The sequence below is a fragment of the Notothenia rossii genome (assembly GCF_949606895.1).
Source record: "Notothenia rossii genome assembly, chromosome: 3".
NCBI classification, from domain to species: Eukaryota; Metazoa; Chordata; class Actinopteri; order Perciformes; family Nototheniidae; genus Notothenia; species Notothenia rossii.
Window position 1 is genome coordinate 26,710,297 of NC_136901.1, and position 9,619 is coordinate 26,719,915.

Consider the following 9,619-nt stretch of genomic DNA (forward strand, 5'->3'; position numbering starts at 1 on the left):
AGTCCTCCAAAACTATTAAATGAAGCCTATTCTCAATTTTAGATTGTGTTGCCATACATGTGTAAATTGACACGAAATATTAACCAACATATCGTGCTGATAACAAATATCCTTTAAAACGGCATACAGTCCAACCCGTTTATATGATAATGATAAACAGTTTTAATTATAGAACACATTTTATAATGCGTTATAAATCATCAGAAGTAGTTTTTGAATGATTCTTAATCTGCAATCTTTCAAAATCCCATAAATTAAGGACTACTTGCCAGTGTGTCGGCGGAGGGATTCGTCAGCTGTGCATCCGTGTGCTGAGGCAGGCTGTCCAGACTTGTACTGATGTATGCATGGTGGAGAGAAAAGGGGCAGGAGAACGGGTTACGATTGAACCTTGTGTGTTTAAGTATGTGAGAGACAGAGTCCTGAATATTACTCAGATGAATACATCTTAATACACAAATTATCTATTTATATTTAAAATGTCGAACAATTCAAAAGAGTTCTTCCTAGTGTTTCCCGTACGTGTGTGTACGTGCACAGGTGGATGTGTGTGTGTGAGTGAAATAGGGATTGTTTTACTGATATCTGTGCAGGATCTTTCCCACCTGATGCTGCCAATCAAACACACACACACACACACACACACACACACACACACACACACACACACACACACACACACACACACACATCCTGCTGCTGACATGTAACAGCCTGTTACACACTCCTCCAGCTTTCTATCTACTCTCTCTTTGGCATCACTGCCTCCTCCACCACATCTCCCTCTTCTCTTTGTTCCCCCCCTGTCCCTGCTCCTTTCTGCACCTCCTCTATCTGTCTTCTTCTTCTCCCTTTACTTACTTATTCATTTCCCTCTGTCATCTCCTTCTTCAATACTTTCTCTCCTCTTCCTCCCTGAATGTCTGCCCTAATTCTCCTCCTCCTCCTCCTCGTGTTTCCTCTCTCTCTCACCCCATGCCCCTCTTCCTCTTCCTCTCCCCTTGCCTCCCTGCTTTCTCCCCTTCCGTTTAACTCCTGTGCTTTCTTCCCCCTCCCTCGTCTGCTTCCCCTTATACTTTACTCTCCACATTGATGACTCCTCTCATTCCCTCCCTCCTCTTCCTCTCCTCCCTCACCCCCTCCTCCTCCTCTTCCTCCTTCCTGTCTCCCTCTCTTGGAGTCTTCCTCTCGTGTCGCTTTAGATTTCCTGTGTGTGTGTGTGTGTGTGTGTGTGTGTGTGTGTGTGTGTGTGTGTGTGTGTGTGTGTGTGTGTGTGTGTGTGTGTGTGTGTGTGTGTGTGTGTGTACGTGCAGATCCTTCCCCTCCCCCATCCTCACCCAACAGTGGTAAAGCAGTTTCCCTCCGCTCACCTCCAGGCCCCCCCTCTTCTCTCCTCTTACTCCCTCTTCCTCTTCCTCTCCAGTCTAATTTTCACCCCTGCCACCTCCTCCCCCCTCCCCTCCTCTCCTCTCCTCTCCTCTCCATTCCTCTCGCCTCCTTCCTTCCTTTCCTCTCATTAGTCAGTGTCCATGAAACTCACCCTTCCACAGTCTCTCCTCTCCCTCACTCCTCCCGTCCCTAACACATCCTCTCTAATGAACAACTCCTCTCCCCCTCCCCCCTCCCTACCTCCCTCCCTCCGCCCCCTCCTCTCCTCCTCTCTGTCCTCCCCTCTCCGCCTCCTCTGTCTTCCTCCTCCATTCGTCACTATGTCCCTTTCCCTCCTCTCCTCGCTCGGTTTCTCTTCGATTGTCCCTCCCACTCTCCCTTAAGCTCACTCTTGTTTCCACTTCTTTCCTCCCCCCCTCCTCACCACCTCCTTCCTCTCTCCACCTGTCTCCTTCCTTCTTCTTGCCTGTCTATCCATCTACTTGCTCTTCTCACTTTTTTCTGTCTTCCCTATTTCTCTCCACATGTCCACACAGTTCTCTCCCTCCTTCCCTTACACCTCCCCCTGACTCCTATCCCCCCCCCTCTAATAATCCTCTGACTTTCTCTGTTATCTCAGGAGATGTAGAATCGGATGTGATAGAATCTTCCTGCTGCCGTCTCACAGTAGGACCACCATGCATGTCTAAATGTTTAATACTCACCTGCACAGTGGATGATGCAGTATGTCATTGCAGACTCATTATTACATGATTTCCATGCACTGAATGCCAAATCACAGCCGCTGCTGCTGCACTATGACACACTCAATGACTCATTATAGTCTGACACAAGCATTTATGACATAACAGATCATATGTTGAGTCAAAATGAATTTATATAAGGATGTAAAAGATAGTGGAACAGATAGAAACTCCTCTTATCTCAAGGCCTACAGTATACAAATTATCTTTAATATACACTGAAAACATTTAAACGCCCACTTTGTATGTATTATGTCAACAGATTACAAGCTTAGTTGAAAGCAATAATATTGAATAAACATAAATAAATAGTAGTTTCAACTTCATATTAGTGCTTCCAACTAACCTAATATGATTATGTGTAATCTGTTGACATAATAGGCTAAATTTAATTAAAGTCAATGTTTCATTTCTTTTTCAGTGTTCTACTTTAATTATTCTCTACCTTTTCAGTATAGTATTACCCTTTGGTTTGGAGAGATCTGATGCCAGTCTTGTCATCTTTATGTTTTCACACTAAGAGATTGCACTATAAATATCATTATGCATTCTGCATGAATGTACTTAGCAAATTCCATGACAATCTGCCAGTTAGTGTGTGAGCTACCTTGTCTGCAAAGCTGACAGTGATGGTTAAAGGGACAGTCCTAAAATCATGAATACAATTGTTTCTATAACTTGTATTTCTGTTTGTCTACAGATTTGTTTTGTCCCTAAGAAGGATATGGGCCGTAATGACATTCTCGATTATCCAACATGTACTTTATATGGGCCGTAATGACATTCTCGATTATCCAACATGTACTTTAAATTATAAAATGAGGCTAAAATGTTCAATCCAGAACAGCTGACTGTGGTTTTTAATAGGGTTGAAGCAGACTTGTCACTTGACTCATGTGCTGCTTCATCCCCCCGCCCCCCCCCGCCATGAAACATACATCATGTGTAGAAAAGAGTGCACAACCCTTTCATCTCAGAAGAATAGCGGCCGCTTGTCCAGTCTATGTGTTGTAATTCTGTGCTGCAGGGCTCGCTGCTTTGAGAGAGGCCTCCTCATCCTCATTCTCCCTCCTGTCCTTTCAAACTATCCATCTATCTATCCAATCCATCTATACATCTGATCTATCCATCCATCTATCTATCTATCTATGGTCTGCAATCCAACGCACACTTTGCTGAGCTGCAGAGGGGGATCTATTTGTGTGTGTGTATGTGAGTGCATATGTGTGCCAGCATATATTTAGGTGGAGATGGGAGAGGGGCAGTTTGAATTTCATTATCCAGTCCTCTGTGCAAGCACACACAGAGAATGTAGAAAGTATGAAATACTTATAGACTATAATCTAAACTGCAGGATGAGTTGGTGTGTTTGTGTGTCAGTGATTCACCTCTGTATGCAAACACGGAATCCTAAAATGAGCAGCAGTCCTCTATAGACTCTCAGAGCCTCATAGCGCCCACTACTGTCAAGAAGAAGGCAGTTTGTTTGCCGACAGCAGAGAGACAGATTCCATGAAGACAAAAGACTGTAGGCGGGGCTTAGACACTGCCATCTGCGAGCTGTGTGTGTGTGTACCCCTTTATTTGCATTATGGAAAAAGTGGGTAGGCTTTTGAGGGTGGCCATCTCATATCCCACCACACCAAGAACACACAGTCATAATCTGAGCAATATTTAACCCTTTTTTGGGTTGTTTCACGAAAGAGAAATAACATCAACAACAACAACAACCAATTTCCCCTTTACTTCTTAAAATTCAAAGCAACTTTATTGAAGAGCTATTGTTAAGAAACCCATAATCGTACAAAGAAAAACATAGTATATACAAATACACTAAGGAGCTCCAATTTGAAATACATACGTACAAATGGAAACTAATGGACGAGTTAAAAGTTATTTAGCATTTTGTTTCCTAATAAAAACTAAGATAATTAATTTGATAGAATACATGCTGCTTGTTGGTTGCAGAAGTATACAAGTCTCTTTGTTTCACTGATGATCTTTGAACCGATTGTAATCCTGCTCAGCCTTTTTGTTTTCATCTGACCTTATTACAGTAAACCCCAAACTAAGAAATAGGCCTACTGCACAATAGTGTTGCAGAAAGCTGATCAAAGTGTAAATAACATTCCAACTATACTCAATGTGCCAATTAAATATTATTATTATTAAGATGTAGGCTAATTTCCACCCCTCAGGAAAAATGTGCTGAATGTGTTTCTGTACTTAATGAGTTTAATTGAGTCTCTTCTGAAGTCCTTTAATAAGGGTCTTAGGGGTGACTTATGGTTCCTTACATTTTTGTGGTTGCTTCTTAGGCTTCACCAGCCTACAGTTGGAAAATGGAAACAGAGGTAGCTTAGTATTTATTTACTATTCTCTAGTCTTTTGTCTTGTCTGGAGCTTAGTTAATGAACCAAGTGATTTCCTACTAAACATCCCCACCTAGTGGCCAATGTGATACTCCACATCTCAGAAGGATCTACTGGGGGTAAAATTCACCCTCTGGGTTTATTTATTTGTTAATTAAATACAAATGAGCAAAAGTCCAAGCAGCCCTAGACCCTCTTCATATATATTGTTGCTTCATTCATGCATTTCTGAAAATGTACAGTGTATCAAACACAGTAGTGGCCAGCCCATAGGGGCGCTAGGGGCGCCGCCCCCCCTCTTCCCACAAGTTTGATTGTGATTAAAAATAAATAAATAAATATATTTAAAAATAATACATATATATATATTTTTTTTTTTTAATGAACAAGGTAAATATTATATAGTTTGTATCAGTAAAATGTATAATCTACAATAAAATCTCGTTTACATTTTTTTTACGATGTCTAAAGTTACTGATAAGTCACATGTTTCCTGCCTGGCCGCAGCGTGTATCATTACCCTCTCTCGTCCGGGCGGTAAAAAAGGAGCCCTCAGCCAGAGCAGCAGCAGCCAACAAGCTGACTGTTGCTATCTGTAAACTATGCCGCCGAAACATAATTTCAGCCAATCAGCGTCGTCAGATCTGATGCTCAAAGGGCGCCCTGGCCTGTGTGTCTGTGAGTTGTTTGGACTCGTATCCAAGGTGACGCAGTAGTTGTCGAGGATGGCTGCGTCTGCAGGTGGAGACTGCGGTGCTAGTGGATCGCCGGAGCTGTAGATTAACATTTACATGCTTATAAGTTATTGTAGTTGTAAGGGCAATGCCTGTAGCACCATGAAGCATATGTGTGGGCTGGACCTGTATTTTTACAGGAAAGGAGTGAGCAGAGGGTCGAGTTGTCGATTCTTGTTCAGTTTTCCTCACCCTCTCAGACTCGCTATCATGGAAACCAAACAATGGTGTAGCTGTTTATTAAAGTCAGAGTGGAAACAATCGTGAATAAATCGGATTTTGTCAGCAATCGGAAGAAATGCGGGAGAAATATGACCCCGGGAGGAAACCGGGAGAAGGCAATGAAATCGGGAGTCTCCCGCGAAAATCGGGAGGGTTGGCAAGTATGACACACACACACACACACACACACACACACACACACACACACACACACACACACACACACACACACACACACACACACACACACACACACACACACACACAATGTTCATATTTAGTCTCCTGATTTTAAATGGGAATTAAATTATTTGAGTGTTCCCAAAGCACCAGTGTCCTGTACTGTTTCACAGTTTTGGAAGATTCATGGCTAACCACACTGAAGATTATGGATTATCTCATATTTTTAAGCCTCAATTTGTCCACCTTTATTAATGAATAATAAAGTGTGGAAATCCATTCTGAATGCACCGCTTCTGACTCCCGTTCATCGGCTCTAGTGCCAGGGGCGTCGCCTGGACCTGGAAATATTCGGGGCTTAGCCCACAGTGGCGGCGCTACAGTCGAATTTTCTACTGCAAGACTCCCCACACGCAAATACACAATTGCACCATCTGGTGTCAAAAACGTGTGCCTGCATTAGCTTTTTTACGGCAATGGATTGTGGGAGATTCTCATAGCACGTGAGGATCTTTTGAGGGTGAGGTGCCTGTATTATCTCGGTGGACAAAATGTATGTTTTTATTTTATAAGGACAATAACGTACTGTTGTGTTTGTTTAGTTTAATGTTAATTGTTTAATGCTCACAGTCATAGCAACATGTATTTTGTGTGATTGGCTATTTGTTTTATATGATTTATCAACGTGATCATCAATAGCTAATCTGAGCAACAGAACCCAGCTCACGTGTCCTTTTATGCTGTCCATTGAAATGCAGGTATGTGAGTTTTGTACACCAGTTTATTTATGTTTAAAGTTTCACATTGCTCCACATGATGCCTCGACTACAAAGTCTTCCATGTTTCTACGCTTCTTCCTCTGTGTCACAGTTTCGGGAATATCAAGATCATTGCACAGGGCCATGGTCTTGTCATAGACCTCATGTGCTTTCTCGTTACTTCGGTAACTTTTCAGTGTGTTCTCAACTGCTGCTTTGTAATCTACTGCCTGCACCAAGTCAATTGTTTCTTTCTGCAGGTATTTGTGCAGGCCCTGAGTGGTTGAGAGCAGTGTCTGGAACATGACAAGCATGTAGATGGTACTGAATTTTCAAAGCATGCTTTCCAGTCCCTTTGCGAGAGGGGCTGAAAGGCTCCCTAAAGTCTTGATCAAAGCAGGGAGGTTTTTGACATGCCCAGCGAACAAGTTGTTTGTCCCCTACCTCTATCTGTTTCTGAAATGTAAGCCATCTCTGATGGTGGACAAGAGATGCAATGCAGCTCATGTGTTCTTTTTATATGCTGTCCATTGAAATGCAGGAAAGTAATCACCAGCTCTGAGTGATCTGTTGCCGAGGGGACACTACACCGGAGTTACATAAGCAGAGATAAAGTGCCATTTTGGTGGGAACTCACCTCCTCTGGGGTCCCCCAGGAAGATTTTTTTTAAATATTGAAGTTAAAAGCATCAATCTTGTGCACTTTGAGAGCAACATTAAGAGATATGGATACATCTCTCAACACCCATATGTCAAAAAAAATCAAAGAATCAGAATCAGAAACGGGTTTATTATTTTAAAACGCTTAATTTTCCAATTAAATCATAAAGTATGTCGAATTATTAGAAGTTGTTAGTAATCAGATTAAACTGAAAAAATGGATGGAAGGAGGACCATTGCTGCTTCCTTCATCTCTTGCAGTTTCCCTCATCACTTGCTGCTTCCCTCATCACTTGCTGTTTGCGGTTGAAATGATCTCTTTTGCTGGCCAAACATGCTGGATGGAAAGCAGTGATGTCTCACTTGCCTTGGCCCTGTATCTGCAGTCCCTAAATCAGTCATGTTACCCATTGACTCTTGTCTGTTCTGGTTTTCCTGTTCATTGTTGTCTCCATTGTCGTTCTTGTCTGTTGTATCTCCTTCTTGTGTGTCCCTTTCTCCTGTTCTCCTTTCTTCATCCTCTACTCTGTTTGGCTCATCTGTGATGACTGTTTAGTTAAACACAAACAAGTATGTAAGTCAATCAGTTTCCAGCTCTGTCAAATAAATGAATTTCAAGATACACACATTTCACAAGTCTTCATTAAAATGAGTGTCACCACACTGTCACAAAATGTAATACTAACCAATTGAAAATAGTTAAATTTACATTGGAAACCTTTTAACAACCTGTTAAGAATAGTTATCTGCCAATAGGACAGAATCATTCCTATACAAATGCAGTTTGAGTAATTCACTTAATATATTCACTTAACACTTTAATATAGTCACTTAATACTCTAATATAGTCATCTTTCTGCATTCAAAACTAAGGAAAGCTGTACAATTTGACATGATAATGAGGAAAAAAGGCCTCCGACAATGCAGATAATTTTTTGATCATATCAATTTTAAGATGGGGGTCAAGGCTTAATATTCGGAAGCATAGTGTCCCTTGCCCCCTTTCAGGAGCCCCACTGGATTAGCTTTGATCGGAAATATTTGTCTAAAAGGCCCAGATACACCGGCCCGAAATCGGCAGTAAATGGGAGTCGGGCCGAACATGAGCGTGGGCACGCCCTATTCGGAGTGGTGTGCGCCGCACCGTCGGGTCTTTTCTGCCGACCTGACGCCTTTTCTGTTGAATCGGCGTCGGGAACACCACCGGAAGTCGGACAAAGGGATAACACTGATTGGCTGTTCAGCTTGCGAATCAGTGCATGAGAAGCGTTAACGGAAGGGAGGGAGGTAAACAAATGATTTAAAATGGAAGATGGAATACACACGGACGGCTATTTCACCTCATCGGTTTATAGAGCTCCTGTTCGTTCATGTTTTCAATGGACGAGAGTGAAAATGGAAAGAAAAACGCTATTTATTGTTTGTTTATATCACGGAGTCTGTTCTTCTTCTCTGTCTTCCGGTTGTTGCCTCTTTTGAATGATGAATACACACTACCGCCGCCTGCTGGTAAGGAAAGTTATTGCCACTCACGCAGGAGAGTCCGGCGACCCAACAGTCGGTGTCGGCGACTTCTCAGGTGACTGGCCGGTGTATCTGGGCCTTAACAAAACTTGTTAGCTGGCTGTCCATCTCATAATGTATTGTTCACATAGAAACTAGCTGTCAATAGGAAATATCAATCAGAAGAATTATAATTTCATGCAAAAATCTGTCACAAAAAGAGGTTGTAGCTACATTTAATTTCAGGTGTTGTTATGGCCACGTCAGTGGCCAAACAGCCACATTTACTGCTGCAAATATGTTCAAACATGCTGTTGACATGCAGTGAAAACTATGCCACCATTTCAGCTGACTTTTCCTCAGAAATACAGTCACATAACATCCATATATGTCAGTGCTAGGTTGATGCTTAGCTAAGCTAACTATGAAACACTTTAACTGACAGGACTCAGGATCAACTGTGTACTGTAACGGTAGCTTCTAGCTTCGTGTCGAACACTGACAGTAAGTCAACATTACCGAGAGAGCTTTCTTTGAAATCACCAGGTAACGCAAAAAAACACAACATTTAGATTGTATGACAAAGTGCTTATTTAATATATCTGGCTAGCTATAGCTACTTGCTAACGGTTTAGCTTACCCGCGCGATTCAAAGTAATGTCAACGTAGCTATAATTTATGCTTTGCTTACATGTTTGCATAACTTGTAAGTTTACTGACATTTACATACCTTGTTCACCTGGCTCAGGTGGTGGCTCTGGGGTTGTTGTGTGAGCCACCACTTGAGAATTGCCGTTTTTTTCTTTAAAAAATGTCTAATGTCCATCTTCAGAAACTCCGCGTCCCCGACAGTTTAAAGTTTAAACACACTCACAGAGGTACGTACCTGTCAGCCAATAAAACACGTTTATTTCCATGCATCTCTCTGATTGGTCTGGTGGTGTCTTGCCTCTGTTGCATTCACTGAACACGGGAAATTACAATTCTGCCGTCCTCTAGGTAAAGTACGGTTAATGTATTATATTATTGAGGGAGAATTTGTCCGGGGCTAAAGAAAA

The 9,619-nt window shown here is 42.1% G+C and overlaps 1 long non-coding RNA gene across 1 annotated transcript; it reads right to left on the reverse strand.

Annotated features, from left to right (window-relative positions):
- Positions 1-7,168: 7,168 nt before the first annotated feature.
- Positions 7,169-9,426, reverse strand: LOC307032664. Its single transcript, XR_013806344.1, has 2 exons — positions 9,292-9,426; positions 7,169-7,606 (listed from the first exon to the last, which is right to left on the reverse strand). It is a non-coding gene; the product is annotated as an uncharacterized lncRNA (long non-coding RNA).
- Between the last annotated feature and the right edge of the window lie 193 nt (positions 9,427-9,619).